The sequence below is a fragment of the Pongo pygmaeus genome, chromosome X, assembly GCF_028885625.2.
Source record: "Pongo pygmaeus isolate AG05252 chromosome X, NHGRI_mPonPyg2-v2.0_pri, whole genome shotgun sequence".
Taxonomy (NCBI): Eukaryota; Metazoa; Chordata; class Mammalia; order Primates; family Hominidae; genus Pongo; species Pongo pygmaeus.
This window is the reverse complement of record NC_072396.2, coordinates 76,233,129-76,246,040: the sequence shown is the minus strand read 5'-3', so window position 1 is coordinate 76,246,040 and position 12,912 is coordinate 76,233,129.

The following is a 12,912-nucleotide window of genomic DNA, read 5'->3' as shown; positions in this document are numbered from 1 at the left end:
AAGATATACAAATGGCCAACAAACATATGGAAAAACGCTCAGCATAACTAATTATCAGGGAAATGCAAGTCAAAACAACAATGCGATACCACCTCACTCCTGCAAGAATGGCCATACTCAAAAAAATCAGAATATAATATATATTGGCGTGAAGATGATGAAAAGGGAACACTTTTACACTGTTGGTGGGAATGTAAACTAGTACAACCACTATGGGAAACAGGTAGAGGTTACTTAAAGAACTAAAGTAGATTTACCATTTGATCCAGCAATCCCACTACTAGGTAACTACCCAAAGGAAAATAAGTCATTATATGAAAAAAATACCTGCAACATATGTTTATAGCAGCAAAATTTGCAATTGCAAAAATATGGAACCAGCCCATATGCCCATCAATTAATGAGTGGATAAAGAAAATGTGATATATATAGATATATAGATATACCATGGAATACTACTCAGCCATAAAAAGGAATAAAATAATGGCATTCACAGCAACCTGGATGGAATTGAAGACTATTATTTTAAGTGAAGTAACTCAGGAGTGGAAAACCTGAAGAAATTCAGGAGTGGAAAAGCCATATGTTCTCATTCATATGTGGGAGCTGAGCTATGAGGATGCCAAGGCATAAGAATGATACACTGGACTTTGGGGACTTAAGGGAAAATGTAGGGGTGGCAAGGGATAAAAGATTACACATTGGGTAGAGTGTACACTGCTCAGGTGTGGGTGCACCAAAATTTCAGAAATCGCCGCTAAAAAACTTACTCATGTAACCAAACACCACCTGTTCCTGTGAAACCTATTGAAATAAAAAAAAAATTTAAAATAAATAAATAAACAAATTTATGAAAAGAAGGTAATTGATATAGTAAAAGAGGAGACAAAGTGAAATTATATTGAATGCTCAATTAAACCCAGAGGAGACAGTAAAAAGGGGAAAGGGGAAAATAATGAAAAAGTATAATGAATAGAAAACAGCTACAAATATGCTAGATATCAATTAAACTATATAAATAACCACTTTAAGTGGGAATGATCTAAATACACCAATTAAAGGACATCTGTTGTCAGAATGAGTTAAAAAACACAAAACCATTTATTTAAGGGATTGACCTTTCCCTAGTGTTTGTCCTTGGCACACTTGTCAAAAACAGTTGGCTGTAAATTCTTGGATTTATTTCTGTGCTCTCTACTTTGTTACATTGATCTGTGTGACTACTTCTATGGCAGTATCATGATACTTTGGTAACTATAGCTTAGTAGTATAACATATTTTGAAGTCAAGTAGTGTGATGCCTCTAGCTTTGGTCTTTTTGCTCAAGATTGTTTTGGCTATTTGTGTCTTTTGTGGTTTCATACAAATTTTAGGGGTTTCATTTCTATGTCCTTAAAGAATATCATTAGTATTTTGATAGAGATTGCATTGAATTTGTGGATTGCTTTGGATAGTATGAATTTTTTTTAATTTTATTATTATTATACTTTAAGTTTTAGGGTACATGTGCACAACGTGCAGGTTTGTTACATATGTATACATGTGCCAGGTTGGTGTGCTACACCCATTAACTCGTCATTTAGCATTAGGTATATCACCTAATGCTATCCCTCCCCCCTCCCCCCACCCCACAAGAGTCCCTGGTGTGTGATGTTCCCCTTCCTGTGTCCGTGTGTTCTCATTCTTCAATTCCCACCTATGAGTGAGAACATGCGGTGTTTGCTTTTTTTGTCCTTGTGATAGTTTGCTGAGAATGATGGTTTCCAGTTTCATCCATGTCCCTACAAAGGACATGAACTCATCATTTTTTATGGCTGCATAGTATTCCATGGTGTATATGTGCCACATTTTCTTAATTCAGTCTATCGTTGTTGAACATTTAGGTTGGTTCCAAGTTTTTCCTATTGTGAATAGTGCCGCTATGAACATACGTGTGCCTGTGCCTTTATAGCAGCATGATTTACAATCCTTTTGGTATATACCAAGTAATGGGATGGCAGGGTCAAATGGTATTTCTAGTTCTAGATCCCTGAGGAATCACCACGCTGACTTCCACAGTGGTTGAACTAGTTTACAGTCCCACCAACAGTGTAAAAGTGTTCCTATTTCTCCACATCCTCTCCAGAACCTGTTGTTCCCTCACTTTTTAATGATCGCCATTCTAACTGGTGTGAGATGGTATCTCATTGTGGTTTTGATTTGCATTTCTCTGATGGCCAGTGATGATGAGCATTTTTTCATGTGTGTTTTGGCTGCATAAATGTCTTCTTTTGAAAAGGGTCTGCTCATATCCTTTGCCCACTTTTTTATTGGGTTGTTTGTTTTTTTCTTGTAAATTTGTTTGAGTTCATTGTAGATTCTGGATATTAGCCCTTTGTCAGATGAGTACATTGCAAAAATATCCTCCCATTCTGTAGGTTGCCTGTTCACTCTGATGGTAGTTTCTCTTGCTGTGCAGAAGCTCTTTAGTTTAATTAGATCCCATTTGTCAATTTTGGCTTTTGTTGCCATTGCTTTTGGTGTTTTAGACATGAAGTCCTTGCCCACGCCTATGTCCTGAATGGTATTGCCTAGGTTTTCTTCTAGGGTTTTTATGGTTTTAGGTCTAACATTTAGGTCTTTAATCCATCTTGAATTAATTTTTGTATCAGGTATAAGGAAGGGATTCAGTTTCAGCTTTCTCCATATGGCTAGCCAGTTTTCCCAGCACCATTTATTAAATAGGGAATCCTTTCCCCATTGCTTGTTTTTGTCAGGTTTGTCAAAGATCAGATAGTTGTAGATATGTGGCATTATTTCTGAGGGCTCTGTTGTGTTCCATTGGTCTATATCTCTGTCTTGGTATCAGTACCATGCTGTTTTGGTTACTTTGGCCTTGTATTATAGTTTGAAGTCAGGTAGCGTGATGCCTCCAGCTTTGTTCTCCTGGCTTAGGATTGACTGGGGGATGAGGGCTCTTTTTTGGTTCCATATGAACTTTAAAGTAGTTTTTTCCAATTCTGTGAAGAAAGTCATTGGTAGCTTGATGGGGATGGCATTGAATCTATAACTTACTTTGGGCAGTATGGTCATTTTCATGATATTGATTCTTCCTACCCATGAGCATAGAATGTTCTTCCATTTGTTTGTATCCTCTTTTATTTCATTGAGCAGTGGTTTGTAGTTCTCCTTGAAGAGGTCCTTCATGTCCCTTGTAAGTTGGATTCCTAGGTATTTTATTCTCTTTGAAGCAATTGTGAATGGCAGTTCACTCATGATTTGGCTCTCTGTCTGTTTTTGGTGTATAAGAATGCTTGTGATTTTTGTACATTGCTTTTATATCCTGAGACTTTGCTGAAGTTGCCTATCAGCTTGAGGAGATTTTGGGCTGAGACGATGGGGTTTTCTAGATATACAATCATGTCATCTGCAAACAGGGACAATTTGACTTCCTCTTTTCCTAATTCAATGCCCTTTATTTCCTTCTCCTGCCTGATTGCCCTGGACAGAACTTCCAACACTATGATGAATAGAAGTGGTGAGAGAGGGTGTCCCTGTCTTGTGCCAGTTTTCAAAGGCAATGCTTCCAGTTTTTGCCCATTCAGTATGATATTGGCTGTGGGTTTGTCAGAGATAGCTCTTATTATTTTGAGATACAGCCCATCATTGCCTAATTTATTGAGAGTTTTTGGCATGAAGGGTTGTTGAATTCTGTCAAAGGCATTTTCTGCATCTACTGAGATAATCATGTGGTTTTTGTCTTTGGTTCTGTTTGTATGCTGGATTACATTTATTGATTTGCATATGCTAAACCAGCCTTGCATCCCAGGGATGAAGCCCACTTGATCATACTGGATAAGCGTTTTGATGTGCTACTGGATTTGGTTTGCCAGTATTTTATTGAGCATTTTTGCATCGATGTTCATCAAGAATATTGGTCTAAAATTCTCTTTTTTTGTTGTGTCTCTGTCAGGCTTTGGTATCAGGATGATGCTGGCCTCATAAAATGAGTTAGGGAGGATTCCCTCTTTTTCTATTGATTGGAATAGTTTCAGAAGGAATGGTACCAGTTCCTCTTTGTACCTCTGGTAGAATTCGGCTGTGAATCCATCTGGTCCTGGACTTTTTTTGGTTGATAAGATATTGATTATTGCCTCAATTTCAGAGCCTGTTATTGATCTATTCAGAGATTCAACTTCTTCCTGGTTTGGTCTTGGGAGGGTGTATGTGTCGAGGAATTTATCCATTTCTTCTAGATTTTCTAGTTTATTTGTGTAGAGGTGTTTGTAGTATTCTGTGATGGTAGTTTGTATTTCTGTGGGATCGGTGGTGATATCCCCTTTGTCATTTTTCATTGCGTCTATTTGAGTCTTCTCTCTTTTCTTCTTTATTAGTCTTGCTAGCGGTCTATCAATTTTGTTGATCTTTTCAAAAAAACAGCTCCTGGATTCATTGATTTTTTGAAGGTTTTTCTGTGTCTCTATTTCCTTCAGTTCTGCTCTGATCTTAGTTATTTCTTGCATTCTGCTAGCTTTTGAATGTGTTTGCTATTGCTTCTCTAGTTCTTTTAATTGTGATGTTAGGGTGTCAATTTGAGATCTTTCCTGCTTTCTCTTGTGGGCATTTAGTGCTATAAATTTCCCTCTACACACTGCTTTGACTGTGTCCCGAGATTCTGGTATGTTGTGTCTTGGTTCTCGTTGGTTTCAAAGAACATCTTTATTTCTGCCTTCATTTCGTTATGTACCCAGTCATCATTCAGAAGCAGGTTGCACAGTTTCCATGTAGTTGAGCACTTTTGAGTGAGTTTCTTATTCCTGAGCTCTAATTTGATTGCACTGTGGTCTGAGAGACAGTTTGCTATAATTTCTGTTCGTTTACATTTGCTGAGGAGTGCTTTACTTCCAACTAAGTGGTCAATTTTGAAGTAGGTGTGGTTTGGTGCTGAAAAGAATATATATTCTGTTGATTTGGGGTGGAGAGTTCTGTAGATGTCTATTAGGTCCGCTTGCTGCAGAGCTGATTTCGATTCCTGGGTATCCTTGTTAACTTTCTGTCTTGTTGATCTGTCTAATGTTGACAGTGGGGTGTTAAAGTCTCCCATTATTATTGTGTGGGAGTCTAAGTCTCTTTGTAGGTCACTCAGGACTTGCTTTATGAATCTGGGTGCTCCTGTGTTGGGTTCATATATATTTAGGATAGTTAGCTCTTCTTGTTGAATTGATCCTTTTACCATTATGTAATGGCCTTCTTTGTCTCTTTTGATCTTTGTTGGTTTAAAGTGTGTTTTATCCGACACTAGGATTGCAACCCCTGCCTTTTTTTGTTTTCCATTTGCTTGGTAGATCTTCCTCCAACCCTATATTTTGAGCCTATGTGTGTCTCTGCACGGGAGATGGGTTTCCTGAATACAGCACACTGATGGGTCTTGACTCTTTATCCAATTTGCCAGTCTGTGCCTTTTAAATGGAGCATTTGGCCCATTTACATTTAAAGTTAATATTGTTATGTGTGAATTTGATCCTGTCATTATGATGTTAGCTGGTTATTTTGCTCGTTAGTTGATGCAGTTTCTTCCTAGCCTTGGTGATCTTTACAATTTGGCATGTTTTTGCAGTGGCTGGTACCGGTTGTGCCTTTCCATGTTGAGTGCTTCCTTCAGGAGCTCTTTTAGGGCAGGCCTGGTGGTGACAAAATCTGTCAGCATTTGCTTGTCTGTAAAGTATTTTATTTCTCCTTCACTTATGAAGCTTAGTTTGGCTGGATATGAAATTCTGGGTTGAAAATTCTTTTCTTTAAGAATGTTGAATATTGGCCCCCACTGTCTTCTGGCTTGTAGAGTTTCTGCCGAGAGATCAGCTGTTAGTCTGATGGGCTTCCCTTCGTGGGTAACCCCACCTTTCTCTCTGGCTGCCTTTAAGATTTTTTCCTTCATTTCAACTTTGGTGAATCTGACAATTATGTGTCTTGGAGTTGCTCTTCTCGAGGAGTATCTTTGTGGCATTCTCTGTATTTCCTGAATCTGAATGTTGGCCTGCCTTACTAGTTTGGGGAAGTTCTCCTGGATAATATCCTGCAGAGTGTTTTCCAACTTGCTTCTATTCTTCCCGTCACTTTCAGGTACACCAGTCAGACGTAGATTTGGTCTTTTCACATGGTCCCATATTTCTTGAAGGCTTTGTTCATTTCTTTTTATTCTTTTTTCTCTAAACTTCTCTTCTCACTTGGTTTCATTCAATTCATCTTCCATCACTGATACCCTTTCTTCGAGTTGATCACATCGGCTACGAAGGCTTCTGTGTTCATCACATAGCTCTTGTGCCTTGGTTTTCAGCTCCATCAGGTCCTTTAAGGACTTCTCTGCATTGGTTATTCTAGTTATCCATTCATCTAGATTTTTTTCAAGGTTTTAAACTTCTTTGCCATTGGTTCAAAATTCCTCCTGTAGCTCCGAGTAGTTTGATCATCTGAAGACTTCTTCTCTCAACTAATCAAAGTCGTTCTCCGTCCAGCTTTGTTCCATTGCTGGTGAGGAGCTGCATTCCTTTGGAGGAGGAGAGGTGCTCTGACTTTTAAAGTTTCCAGTTTTTCTGCTCTGTTTTTTTTCCCATCTTTGTGGTTTTATCTACCTTTTATCTTTGATGATGGTGACATACAGATGGGTTTTTTGGTGTTGATGTCCTTTCTGTTTGTTAGTTTTCCTTCTAACAGACAGGACCCTCAGCTGCAGGTCTGTTGGAGTTTGCTAGAGGTCCACTTCAGACCCTGTTTGCCTGGGTATCAGCAGTGGTGGCTGCAGAACAGCAGATATTGTTGAACCACAAATGCTGCTGCCTGATCGTTCCTCTGGAAGTTTTGTCTCAGAGGACTACCCCATCATGTGAGGTGTCAGCCCACCCCTACTGGAGGGTGCCTCCCGGTTAGGCTGCTTGGGGTTCAGGAACCCACTTGAGGAGGCAGGCTTCCCTGAGCTGAGTTGGGCTCCACCCATTTTGAGCTTCCCAGCCGCTTTGTTTACCTAATCAAACAACTAACTCAGCAATGGTGGGCACCCCTCCCCCAGCCTCGCTGCCACCTTGCAGTTTGATCGTGGACTGTGGTGCTAGCAATAAGCGAAACTCCATGGGCATAGGACCCCTCCGAGCCAAGTGCAAGATATAATCTCCTGGTGTGCTGTTTTTTAAGTGGGTTGGAAAAGCACAGTGTTAGGGTGGGAGTGACCCGATTTTCCAGGTGCCATCTGTCACCCCTTTCTTTGACTAGGAAAGGGAATTCCCTGACCCCTCATGCTTCCCAGGAGAGGTGATGCCTCACCCTGCTTCTGCTCATGCATGGTGCGCTGCACCCACTGTCCTGCACCTACAGTCTGGCATTCCCCAGTGAGATGTACCCAGTACCTCAGTTGGAAGTGCAGAAATCACCCGTCTTCTGCATCACTCACACTGGGAGCTGTAGACCAGAGCTGTTCCTATTTGGCCATCTTGGCTCCTCCCCCTGGATAGTATGAGTATTTTAACAATATTAATTCTTCCAATCCAAAAACATGAAATACATTTTCATTTATTTATATCATCTTCAATTTTGTTTATCATTATGTTATAGTTTGCATTGTAGAGATCTTTCACCTTCTTTGTTAAATTTATTCTTTGGTATTTCATTTTTAGGAGCTATTCTAAAATAGTGGGAGACTTTGACACCCCACCATCAATATTAGACAGATAACGAGACTGAAAATTAACAGGGATATTCAGGACTTGAACTCACTTCTGGACCAAGTGTACCTAATAGACATCTAAGGAACTCTCCACCCAAAATTGACAGAATACACATTCTTCTCAGTACCACATAGCACTTTTTCTAAAATCAACCACATAATTGGAAGTAAAAGACTCCTCAGCAAATGCAAAAGAACGCAAATCATAACAGTCTCTCAGACCACAGTGTAATCAAATTAGAACTCAGGATTAAGAAACTCACTCAAAACCGCACAACTATGTGGAAACTGGACAGCCTGATCCTGAATGACTCCTGAGTAAATAGTGATATTAAGGCAGAAATAAATAAGTTATTTGAAACCAATGAGAACAAAGACACAATGTAGCAGAATCTCTGGGACACAGCTAAAGCAGTGTTTAGATCACACATCAGAAAGCAGAAAAGATCTAAAATCGACACCCTAACGTCACAATTAAAAGAACTAGAGAACCAAGATCAAACAAATTCAAAAGCTAGCAGAAGGCAAGAAATAACTAAGATGAGAGCAGAGCTGAAGGAGATACAGACACGAAAAACCCTGCAAAAAGTCACTGAGTCCAGGAGCTGACTTTCTCAACAAAATAGATAGACCACTAGACACACTAATAAAGAAGAAAAGAGAGAAGAGTCAAATAGACACAATAGAAAATGACAAAGGGGATATCCCCACTGATCCCACAGAAATACAAACTATTATCAGCGAATACTACAAACACCTCTATGCAAATAAACTAGAAAATCTAGAAGAAATGGATAAATTCCTGGACACATACAACCTCCCAAGACTAAACCAGGAAGAAGTCAAATCCCTAGATAGACAAATAACAAGTTCTGAATTTCACACAGAAATTAATAGCTTACCAACCAAAAAAAGCTCAAGACCAGATGGATTCATGGCCAAATTCTACCAGAGGTAAAAATAGGAGCTGGTACAATACCTTCTGAAATTATTCCAAACAATAGAAAAAGAGGGACTCCTCCCTAACTCATTTTATGAAGCCAGCATTATCCTGATTCCAAAACCTGGCAGAGACAAAACAAAAAAAGAAAACTTCAAGCCAATATCCCTGATGAACATCAATGCGAAAAGCCTAAATAAAATGCTGGAAATTGAATACAGCAGCACATCAAAAAGCTTATCCACCACGATCAAGTCGGCTTCATTCCTGGGATGCAAGGCTGATTCAACATATGCAAATCAATAAATGTAATCCATCGCATAAACAGAACAAATGACGAAAAATACATGATTATCTCAATAGATGCAGAAAAGGTCTTCAATAAATTTCAATGCCTGTTAATGCTAAAAACTTTCAATAAACTAGGTATTGATGGAATATACCTTAAAATGATAATAGCTATTTATAAAAAACCAATAGACAATATCATACTGAATGGGCAAAAGCTGGAAGCATTCCCTTTGAAAACTAGCACAAGATAAAGATGCCCTTTCTCACCACTCCTATTCAACATAGTATTGGAAGTTCTGGCCAGAGCAATCAGGCAAGAGAAAGAAATAAAGTGTATTCGGATAGGAAGAGAGGAAGTCAAACTGTCTCTGTTTGCAGGAGACATGGCTGTATATTTAGAAAACAAGAGCAAACACATTCAAAAGCAAGCAGAAGGCAAGAAATTACTAAGATCAGAGCAGAACTGAAGGAAATAGAGACCCAAAAATCCCTTCAAAAAATCAATGAATCCAGGAGCTGGTGTTTTGAAAAGATCAACAAAATTGATAGACCGCTAGCAAGACTAATAAAGAAGAAAAGAGACAAGAATCAAATAGACGCAATAAAAAATGATAAAGGGGGTGAGGGGAGCCAAGATGGCCAAATAGGAACAGCTCCAGTCTACAGCTAACAGCGTGAGCGACGCAGAAGATGGGTGATTTTTGCATTTCCATCTGAGGTGCCGGGTTCATCTCACTACGGAGTGCCAGCCAGTGAGCGCAGGTCAGTGGGTGCGGGCGCCATGCGTGACCTGAAGAAGGGCGAGGCACTGCCTCACTCGGGAAGTGCAAGGGGTCAGGGAGTTCCCTTTCCTAGTCAAAGAAAGGGGTGACAGACAGCACCTGGAAAATCGGGTCACTCCCACCCGAATACTGCGCTTTTCTGACGGGCTTAAAAACGGCGCACCAGGAGATTATATCCTGCACCTGGCTCGGAGGGTCTTACACCCACGGAGTCTCACTGATTGCTAGCACAGCAGTCTGAGATCAAACTGCAAGGTGGCAGCAAGGCTGGGGGAGGGGCGCCCACCATTGCCCAGGCTTGCTTAGGTGAACAAAGCAGCCACGAAGCTCGAACTGCGTGGAGCCCACCACAGCTCAAGGAGGCCTGCCTGCCTCTGTAGGCTCCACCTCTGGGGACAGGGCACAGACAAACAAAAAGACAGCAGTAACCTCTGCAGACTTCAATGTCCCTGTCTGACAGCTTTGAAGAGAGCAGTGGTTCTCAAAGCATGCAGCCGGAGATCTGAGAAGGGGCAGACTGCCTCCTCAAGTTGGTCCCTGACCCCTGACCCCTGAGCAGCCTAACTGGCAGGCACCCCCCAGCAGAGGCAGACTGACACCTCACACGGCCGGGTACTCCAACAGATCTGCAGCTGAGAGTCCTGTCTGTTAGAAGGAAAACTAACAAACAGAAAGGGCATCCACACCAAAAACCCATCCGTACATCATCATCATCAAAGACCAAAAGTAGATAAAACCACAAAGATGGGGAAAAAACAGAGCAGAAAAACTGGAAATTCTAAAAAGCAGAGTGCCTCTCCTCCTCCAAAGGAACGCAGTTCCTCACCAGCAATGGAACAAAGCTGGACGGGGGATGACTTTGATGAGCTGAGAGAAGAAGGCTTCAGACGATCAAATTACCCCAAGCTATGGGAGGATATTCAAACCAAAGGCAAAGAAGTTGAAAACTTTGAAAAAAATTTAGAAGAATGTATAACTAGAATAACCAATACAGAGAAGTGCTTAAAGGAGCTGATGGAGCTGAAAACCAAGGCTCAAGAACTACGTGAAGAATGCAGAAGCCTCAGGAGCCAGTGCGATCAACTGGAAGAAAGGGAATCAGTGATGGAAGATGAAATGAATGAAATGAAGTGAGAAGGGAAGTTTAGAGAAAAAAGAATAAAAAGAAATAAGGAAAGCCTCCAAGAAATATGGGACTATGTGAAAAGACCAAATCTACGTCTGATTGGTGTACCTGAAAGTGACAGGGAGAATGGAACCAAGTTGGAAAACACTCTGCAGGATATTATCCAGGAGAACTTCCCCAATCAAGCAAGGCAGGCCAACATTCAGATTCAGGAAATACAGAGAATGCCACAAAGATACTCCTCAAGAAGAGCAACTCCAAAACACATAATTGTCAGATTCACCAAAGTTGAAATGAAGGAAAAAATGTTAAGGGCAGCCAGAGAGAAAGGTCGGGTTACCCTCAAAGGGAAGCCCATCAGACTAACAGCGGATCTCTCGGCAGAAACTCTACAAGACAGAAGAGAGTGGGGGCCAATATTCAACATTCTTAAAGGAAAGAATTTTCAACCCAGAATCTCATATCCAGCCAAACTAAGCTTCATAAGTGAAGGAGAAATAAAATACTTTACAGATAAGCAAATGCTGAGAGATTTTGTCACCACCAGGCCTACCCTAAAAGAGCTCCTGAAGGAAGGGCTAAACATGGAAACGAACAACCGGTACCAGCCACTGCAAAATCATGCCAAATTGTAAAGATCATCGAGACTAGGAAGAAACTGCATCAACTAATGAGCAAAATAACCAGCTAAAATCATAATGACAGGATCAAATTCACACATAACACTATTAACTTTAAATGTAAATGGACTAAATGCTCCAATTAAAAGACACAGACTGGCAAATTGCATAAAGAGTCAAGACCCATCAGTGTGCTGTATTCAGGAAACCCATCTCACATGCAGAGACACACATAGGCTCAAAATAAAAGGATGGAGGAAAATCTACCAAGCAAATGGAAAGCAAAAAGAGGCACGGTTTGCAATCCTAGTCTCTGATAAAACAGACTTTAAACTAACAAAGATCAAAAGAGACAAAGAAGGCCATTACATAATGGTAAAGGGATCAATTCAACAACAAGAGCTAACTATTCTAAATATATATGCACCCAATACAGGAACACCCAGATTCATAAAGCATGTCCTGAGTGACCTACAAAGAGACTTAGACTCCCACACATTAATAATGGGAGACTTTAACACCCCACTGTCAACATTAGACAGATCAACGAGACAGAAAGTCAACAAGGATACCCAGGAATTGATCTCAGCTCTGCACCAAGCAGACCCAATAGACATCTACAGAACTCTCCACCCCAAGTCAACAGAATATACATTTTTTTCAGCACCACACCACACCTATTCCAACATTAACCACATATTTGGAAGTAAAGCTCTCCTCAGCAAATGTAAAAGAGCAGAAATTATAACAAACTGTCTCTCAGGTCACAGTGCAGTCAAACTAGAACTCAGGATTAAGAATTTCACTCAAAACCGCTCAACTACATGGAAACTGAACAACCTGCTCCTGAATGATGACTGGGTACATAACAAAATGAAGGCAGAAATAAAGATGTTCTTTGAAACCAACAAGAACCAAGACACAACATACCAGAATCTCTGGGATGCATTCAAAGCAGTGTGTAGAGGGAAATTTATAGCACTAAATGCCCACAACAGAAAGCAAGAAAGATCTAAAATTGACACCCTAACATCACAATTAAAAGAACTAGAGAAGCAAGAGCAAACACTTTCAAAAGCTAGTAGGAGGCAAGAAATAACTAAGATCAGAGCAGAACTGAAGGAAATAGAGACACAAAAAACCCTTCAAAAAACTAATGAATACAGGAGCTGGTGTTCTGAAATGATCAACAAAATTGATAGACCACTAGCAAGACTAATAAAGAAGAAAAGAGAGAAGAATCAAATAGACACAATGAAAAATGACAAAGGGGATATCACCACCGATCCCACAGAAATACAAACTACCATCAGAGAGTACTACAAACACCTCTACACAAATAAACTAGAACATCTAGAAGAAATGGATAAATTCCTCGACACATACACCCTCCCAAGACCAAACTAGGAAGAAGTTGAATCTCTGAATAGATCAATAACAGGAGCTGAAATTGTGGCAAT